Genomic DNA, 9,137 nt, shown 5'->3' on the forward strand with positions numbered 1-9,137 from the left:
GTCCGCGACCGCTCCGTCGCCGGATCTCGCTGGACAGCCTCGCCCCCTTCACCCGCGCCGCCGCCTGGACCTCGCCGGAGCCTCCCCACCGGACCTCGTCGTCTCCTCCCCGAGCCCACCTTGTTCATCTACAGGCTCAAAGTGAGATCCTCCTCCATCCCCCAGCTTGCCCCCTTCGAATTCGTGGTCGTATGCCACTGTTCCACCATGCGCCCGGAGCTTTGCTCCCGCTTGCACGCACCTGATCTCTGCCCTGTACGTGCGCCAACACCGCGCTCACTTCACCCCCGGCCTTGTTGGGGATCGTAGCAGAAATTTAAAATTTTCTACGCATCACCAAGATCAATCTATGGAGTCATCTAGCAACGAGGGAGAGAGGAGTGCATCTACATACCCTTGTAGATCGCTAAGCGGAAGCATTCAAGTGAACAGGGTTGATGGAGTCGTACCGTCGTGATCCAAATCACCGATGATCCTAGCGTCGAACGGACGGCGCCTCTGCGTTCAACACACATATGGAACGGAGACGTCTCCCGTGCCTTGATCCAGTAAGGAGGAGGGAGAGGTTGAGGAAGAGGGCTCCAACAGCAGCACGACGGCGTGGTGGTGGTGGAGCTGCAGTACTCCGGCAGGGCTTCGCCAAGCTCTTGCGGAGGAGGAGAGGTGTTGGGGAGGGGAGGGGTTGCGCCAGGGATCTCATGTGCAGGCCTCCCCTTGCCCCTCTATTTATAGGGAAAGGAGGAAGGGGTCCGGCCCCCTCTAGATGAGATCTAGAGGGGGTGGCGGCCAAGGGGAGGGGGCTTAGTCCCCCAAGCGAGGGGGGCGCCCCCTTTAGGGTTTCCCCCCCAACCCTAGGCGTATGGGCCCAAGGGGGGGATGCGGCCAGCCCATGTAGGGCTGGTTCCCTTTCCTCTATAGCCCATTAGGACCTCCGAGAGAGGTGGCCCCTCCCGGTGGCCCCGGTACAATACCGATATGCCCCCGAACCTTTCCGGTGACCGTATGACAACTTCCTACATATAAATCTTCACCTCCGGACCATTCCGGAACTCCTCGTGACGTCCAGGATCTCATCCGGGACTCCGAACAACATTCGGTAATCACATACAAGTCTTCCTAATAATCCTAGCATCATCGAACCTTAAGTATGTAGACCCTACGGGTCCGGGAGACATGCAGACATGACCGAGATGACTCTCCGATCAATAACCAACAGCGGGATCTGGATACCCATGTTGTCTCCCACATGTTCCACGATGATCTCATCGGATGAACCACGATGTCAAGGATTCAATCAATCCCGTATTCAATTCCCTTTGTCTAGCGGTATTGTACTTTCCCGAGATTCGATCGTCGGTATCCCGATACCTTGTTCAATCTCGTTACCGGCAAGTCTCTTTACTCGTTCCGTAACACATCATCCCGTGATCAACTCCTTGGTCACATTGTGCACATTATGATGATGTCCTACCGAGTGGACCCAGAGATACCTCTCCGTTAACACGGAGTGACAAATCCCAGTCTCGATTCGTGCCAACCCAACAGACACTTTCAGAGATACTTGTAGTGTACCTTTATAGCCACCCAGTTACGTTGTGATGTTTGGCACACCCAAAGCACTCCTACGGTATCCGGGAGTTGCACAATCTCATGGTCTAAGGAAATGATACTTGACATTAGAAAAGCTTTAGCAAACGAACTACACGATCTTGTGCTAGGCATAGGATTGGGTCTTGTCCATCACATCATTCTCCTAATGATGTGATCCCGTTATCAATGACATCCAATGTCCATGGTCAGGAAACCGTAACCATCTATTGATCAACGAGCTAGTCAACTAGAGGCTTACTAGGGACATGGTGTTGTCTATGTATCCACACGTGTATCTGAGTTTCCTATCAATACAACTCGAGCATGGATAATAAACGATTATCAGAACAATGAAATATAATAATAACTAATTTATTATTGCCTCTAGGGCATATTTCCAACAGTCTCCAACTTGTACTAGAGTAAATAATCTAGTTCACATCGCCGTGTGATTAACACTCACAGGTCACATCGCCATGTGACCAACATCCATAGAGTTTATTAGACTCAAAAATCTAGTTCACATCACTATGTGATTAACACTCAATGAGTTTTGGGTTTGATCATGTTATGCTTGTGAGAGAGGTTGTAGTCAACGGGTCTTGCCATATTCAGATCCCCATGTATTTCGCAAAACTTTATGTCACATCATAGATGTTGCTACCACGTTCCACTTGGAGCTATTCCAAATTGTTGCTCCATTATACGTATCTGGTATCTCTACTCAGAGCTATCCGGATAGGTGTTAAGCTTGCATCGACGTAACTCTTTACGTCGAACTCTTTATCACCTCCATAACCGAGAAACACTTCCTTATTCCTCTAAGGACAATTTTGACCGCTATCTGGTGGTCCAGTCCTAGATCACCTTTGTACCCTCTTGCCAGACATGTGGCAAGGCACACATCAGGTGCGGTACTCAGCATGGCATACCGTATAGAGCCTATGACAAGAGCATAGGGGACGACCTTCGTCCTTCCTCTTTCTTCTGCCGTGGTTAATCTTCGAGTCTTACTCAACTTCACACCTTACAACTCAGGTAAGAACCCCTTCTTTGACTGATCTATTTTGAACTCCTTCAAAAACATGTCAAGGTGTGCGTCCTTTGAAAGTATCATCAGGCGTCTTGATCTATCTCTATAGATCTTGATGCCCAATATGTAAGCAGCTTTATCCAGGTTTCCTTTGAAAAACACTCTTCAAACAACCGTTTATGCTTTCCAGAAATTCTACATCATTTCGAATCAACAATATGTCATCCACATATACTTATCAGAAATGTTGTAGTGCTCCCACTCACTTTCTTGTAAATACAAGTTTCTAGCAAACATTGTATAAACTTAAAAGCTTTGATCACTCTATCAAAGCATATATTCTTTCTCCGAGATGCTTGCTCTAGTCCATAGAAGGATTGCAGGAGCCAGCATACCTTTTAGCATCCTTAGGATCGACAAAACCTTTTATTGTATCACATACAACTTTTCTTACGAAAATTTGGTAAGAAAACTTGTTTTGACATCCATCTGTAAGATTTCATAATCGAAAAATACAGCTAGTGCTAACATGATTCCGACGGACTTAAGCATCGCTACGGGTGAGAAATTCTCATCGTAGTCAACTCCTTGAACTTGTGAAAAGACTCTTTCCCATAAGTCGAGCTTCATAGACGGTAACATTACCGCCCACGTCCGTCTTCTTATTAAAGATCCATTTATCTCAATGGCTTGCCGATCATCGGGCAAGTCCACCCAAGTCCATACTTTGTTCTGATATATGGATCCTATCTCGGATTTCATGGCTTCTAACCATTTGTCGGAATACGGGCCCACCATCACTTCTCCATAGCTCGTACGTTCATTGTTGTCTAACAACATGATATCTAAGACAGGATTACCGTACTACTTAGGAGTAGTACATATCCTTGTCGACCTATGAGGTTCGATAGCAACTTGATCCGAAGCTTCATGATCACTATCATTAACTTCCTATTCAACAGACGTAGGCGCCATAGAAAACATCTTTCTGTGTTGCATCACTCTTTGGTTGAAGTAAAGGTTCGACAACCTCATCAAGTTCTATCTTCCTCCCACTCAATTCTTTCGAGAGAAACTCCTTCTCGAGAAAGGACCCGTTCTTAGCGACAAACAATTTGCCCTCGATCTGAGATAGAAGGTATACCCTACTGTCACCTTTGGGTATCCTATGAAGATGTGTTTGTCCGCTTTGGGTTCGAGCTTCTCCGGCTGAAGCCTTAAGCATCGCAGCCCCAAACTTTAAGAAACGACAACTTTGGTTTCTTGCCAAACCAATGTTCATACGACGTCGTCTCAACAGACTTAAATGGTGTCCTATCTAAAGTGAATGCAGCTGTCTCTAACGCATAACCTCAAAATGAAAACGGTAGATTGATAAGAGACATCATAGATCGCACCATATCGCATAGTGTTCGATTACGACGTCCGAACACACCATTACCCTGTGGTGTTCCAGGTGGCTTCAACTGTGAAACAATTCCACAATGTCTTAAGTGATTGCCAAACTCATAACTCAGAAAATCCCCTTTTGATCAGATCGTAGGAACATGATCTTATTGTTATGATGATTCTTAACTTCACTCTGAAATTGCTTGAACTTTTCAAACATTTCAGACTTGTGCTTCATTAAGTAAATATACCTATATCTACTCAAATCGTCAGTGAAGATGAGAAAATAGTGATATCCACTGCACGCTTCAATTCTCATTGGATCACACGCATTAGGATGTATGATTTCCAACAAGTCACTTGCCCGTTTCATTGTACCTGAAAACGGGGTCTTAGTCATCCTGCCCATGAGGCATGGCTCACATGTGTCAAGCGATTCAAAATCAAGTGACTCCAAACATCCATCGACATGGAGTTTCTTCATGCATCTTACGCCAATATGACCTAATCGGCAGTGCCACAAGAAAGTGGTACTATCATTATTAACTCTACATCTTTTGGCGTGAACATGTGTATTACCACGACCGAGATTCAATGAACCATTCACATAGGGTGCATGACCATGAAAGGTATTATTCATGTAAACAGAATAACCATTATTCTCTAATTTAAATGAATAACCGTATTGCAATGAACATGATCTAATCATATTCATGCTCAACGTAGACACCTGATAACATTTATCTAGGTTCAATACTAATCCCGAAGGCAGATGGAGCGTGCGATGGTGATCTAATCAACTTTGGAGACACTTCCAACACACATCGTCACCTCGCCCTTAGCCAGTCTCCGTTTAGTCCGTAGCTTTTGCTTCAAGTCACCAATAATAGCAACTGAACCGGTATCCAATACCCAGGTGCTACCAGGAGTACTAGTGAGGTACACATTAATAACACGTATATACTTTGTTGAAGTTGCCAGCCTTCTTATCTACCATGCATTTGGGGTAATTCCGCTACCAGTGACTGTTCCCCTTACAATAGAATCACTTAGTCTCGGGTTTGGGTTCAACCTTGGGTTCCTTCACTAGAGCGGCAACTGGTTTGTTATCCATGAAGTTTCCCTTCTAGCCCTTGCCCTTCTTGAAACCAGTGGTCTTCTTAAACCATCAACACTTGATGCTCCTTCTTTGATTTCTACCTTTTGCGGTCTTAAGCACCGCGAACAGCTCCGGGATCAACTCCATCCCTTGCATGTCATAGTTCAGCACGAAGATCTAGTAGCTTAGTGATAGTGGCTAGAGAACTCTATCAATCACTATCTTATCTGGAAGTTTAACTCCCACTTGATTTAAGTGATTGTAGCACCCAGACATTCTGAGCACATGCTCATTAGCTGAGCTATTCTCCTCCATCTTGTTGGCAAAAGAACTTGTCAGAGGTCTCACACCTCTCAACACGGGCATGAGCCTGAAATCCCAATTTCAGCTCTTGGAACATCTCATATGTTCTATGGCGTTCAAAATGTCATTGGAATCCCGATTCTAAGCCGTAAAGTATGGTGCACTAAAATATCATGTAGTCATCAGGATGTGTCTGTCAGGTGTTCACAACATCCACAGACGACGTTGTAGGGGTTTGCACATTGAGCGATGCATCAAAGACGTAAGCCTTCTGTGTAGCAGTGAGGACACTCCTCGGACTACGGACCTAGTCCGCATCATTGCTTACAATATCTTTCAACTTAATCTTTCTCTAGGAACGTATTGAAACAGGGAGCTACAACGTGGGCTATTTATCTACAACATATTTGCAAAGACAATTTAGACTATGTTCATGATAATTGAGTTCATCTAATCAAATTATTTAATGAACTCCCACTCAGATAGACATCCCTCTAGTCATCTAAGTGAAACATGATCTGAATCGACTAGGCCGTGTCCGATCATCACGTGAGACGGACTAGTCATCAACGGTGAACATCTCATGTTGATCGTATCTTCTATACGACTCATGTTCGACCTTTCGGTCTTCCGTGTTCCGAGGCCATGTCTGTACATGCTAGGCTCGTCAAGTCAACCTAAGTGTTTTGCATGTGTCCCGAGGCCATGTCTGTACATGCTAGGCTCGTCAACACCCGTTGTATTCGAACGTTAGAATCTATCACACCCAATCATCACGTGGTGCTTCGAAACAACGAACCTTCGCAACGGTGCATAGTTAGGGGGAACACTTTTCTTGAAATTTTAGTGAGGGATCATCTTATTTAAGCTACCGTCGTTCTAAGCAAATAAGATGTAAAACATGATAACATCACATGCAATCAAATAGTGACATGATATGGCCAATATCATTTTGCTCCTTTTGATCTCCATCTTCGGGCTCCATGATCATCGTTGTCACCGGCATGACACCATGATCTCCATCATCGTGTCTTCTTGAAGTTGTCTCGTCATCTATTACTTCTACTACTATGGCTAACGCTTTATCAATAAAGTAAAGTAACTACATGACATTTAAGTTGACACGCAGGTCATAAATAAATTAAGACAACTCCTATGGCTCTATGCCGGTTGTCATACCCATCGACATGCAAGTCGTGATTCCTATTACAAGAACATGATCAATCTCATACATCACATATATCATTCATCACATCCTTTTGGCCATATCACATCACACGTCATATGCTGCAAAAACAAGTTAGACGTCCTCTAATTGTTGTTGCAAGTTTTTACGTGGCTGCTATAGGTTTCTAGCAAGAACGTTTCTTACCTACGCGAAAACCATAACGTGATATGCCAATTTCTATTTACCCTTCATAAGGACCCTTTTCATCAAATCTGATCCGACTAAAGTGGGAGAGACAGACACCCGCTAGCCACCTTATGCAACTAGTGCATGTCAGTCGGTGGAACCAGTCTCACGTAAGATTACGTGTAAGGTCGGTCCGGGCCGCTTCATCCCATGATGCTGCCGAATCAAGATAAGACTAGTAACGGCAAGTAAATTGACAATATCGACGCCCACAACTGCTTTGTGTTCTACTCGTGCATAGAAACTATGCATGGACCTAGCTCATGATGACACTGTTGGGGATCGTAGCAGAAATTTAAAAATTTCTACGCATCACCAAGATCAATCTATGGAGTCATCTAGCAACGAGGGAGAGAGGAGTGCATCTGCATACCCTTGTAGATCGCTAAGCGGAAGCGTTCAAGTGAACGGGGGTGATGGAGTCGTACTCATCGTGATCCAAATCACCGATGATCCTAGCGCTGAACGGACGGTGCCTCCGCGTTCAACACACATACGGAACGGAGACGTCTCCTGCGCCTTGATCCAGCAAGGAGGAGGGAGAGGTTGAGGAAGAGGGATCCAACAGCAACACGACGGCGTGGTGGTGGTGGAGCTGCAGTACTCCGGCAGGGCTTCGCCAAGCTCTTGCGGAGGAGGAGAGGTGTTGGGGAGGGGAGGGGCTGCGCCAGGGATCTCATGTACAACCCTTCCCTTGCCCCTCTATTTATAGGGGAAGGAGGAAGGGGGCCGGGCCCCTCTAGATGAGATCTAGAGGGGGGGCGGCGGCCAAGGGGAGGGGGCTTGCCCCCCAAGCAAGGGGGGCGCACCCTTTAGGGTTTCCCCCCCCCCCCCAACCCTAGGCGCATGGGCCCAAGGGGGGATGCGGTCAGCCCATGTAGGGCTGGTTCCCTTTCCTCTACAGCCCATTAGGCCCTCCGAGAGAGGTGGCCCCTCCCGGTGGACCCCCAGAAACCCTCCGGTGGCCCCGGTACAATACCGATATGCCCCCGAACCTTTTCGGTGACCGTATGACAACTTCCTACATATAAATCTTCACCTCCGGACCATTCCGGAACTCCTCGTGACATTCAGGATCTCATCCGGGACTCCGAACAACATACGGTGATCACATACAAGTCTTCCTAATAATCCTAGCGTCATCGAACCTTAAGTGTGTAGACCCTACGGGTTCGGGAGACATGCAGACATGACCGAGATGACTCTCCGATCAATAACCAACAGCGGGATCTGGATACCCATGTTGGCTCCCGCATGTTCCACGATGATCTCATCGGATGAACCACGATGTCAAGGATTCAATCAATCCCGTATTCAATTCCCTTTGTCTAGCGGTATTGTACTTGCCCGAGATTCGATCGTCGGTATCCCGATACCTTGTTCAATCTCGTTACCGGCAAGTCTCTTTACTCGTTCCGTAACACATCATCCCGTGATCAACTCCTTGGTCACATTGTGCACATTATGATGATGCCCTATCGAGTGGGCCCAGAGATACCTTTCCGTTAACACGGATTGACAAATCCCAGTCTCGATTCGTGCCAACCCAACAGACACTTTTAGAGATACCTGTAGTGTACCTTTATAGCCACCTAGTTATGTTGTGACGTTTGGCACACCCAAAGCACTCCTACGGTATCCGGGAGTTTCACAATCTCATGGTCTAAGGAAATGATAGTTGACATTAGAAAAGCTTTAGCAAACGAACTACACGATCTTGTGCTAGGCTTACGATTGGGTCTTGTCCATCACATCATTCTCCTAATGATGTGATCCCGTTATCAATGACATCCAAAGTCCATGGTCAGGAAACCGTAACCATCTATTGATCAACGAGCTAGTCAACTACAGGCTTACTAGGGACATGGTGTTGTCTATGTATCCACACATGTATATGAGTTTCCTATCAATACAATTCTAGCATGGATAATAAACGATTATCATGAACAATGAAATATAATAATAACTAATTTATTATTGCCTCTAGGGCATATTTCCAACAGGCCTCCTCTTCCTCCTGCGACGCCGTCCTCCACTGGACCCGCTACCGCGACGCGCCCTCCCCCGCTGACGGCGCTCCGCCTCCACCCCCGTGCTCGGCTCCGTCGCCCACCGCCACCCGCTGACAGCCGCGCCCGGCCACCCCCGCGGCGCCCCGCCTATGGACTCCCCTGCCGCGTTCACGCGCCATGTCGCCCCTCCTCCCACCTCTGCGCCCCACCTTCCGCCTCTGCTCCCCGCCGCCTACTAGCGCGCCGCCGCCCTAGCATGACTCTGGCAGCTCCTCTGGCCGCCGCCCCAGACCACAA

Source organism: Triticum dicoccoides, chromosome 4A (genome assembly GCF_002162155.2).
Source record: "Triticum dicoccoides isolate Atlit2015 ecotype Zavitan chromosome 4A, WEW_v2.0, whole genome shotgun sequence".
Lineage (NCBI taxonomy): Eukaryota > Viridiplantae > Streptophyta > Magnoliopsida > Poales > Poaceae > Triticum > Triticum dicoccoides.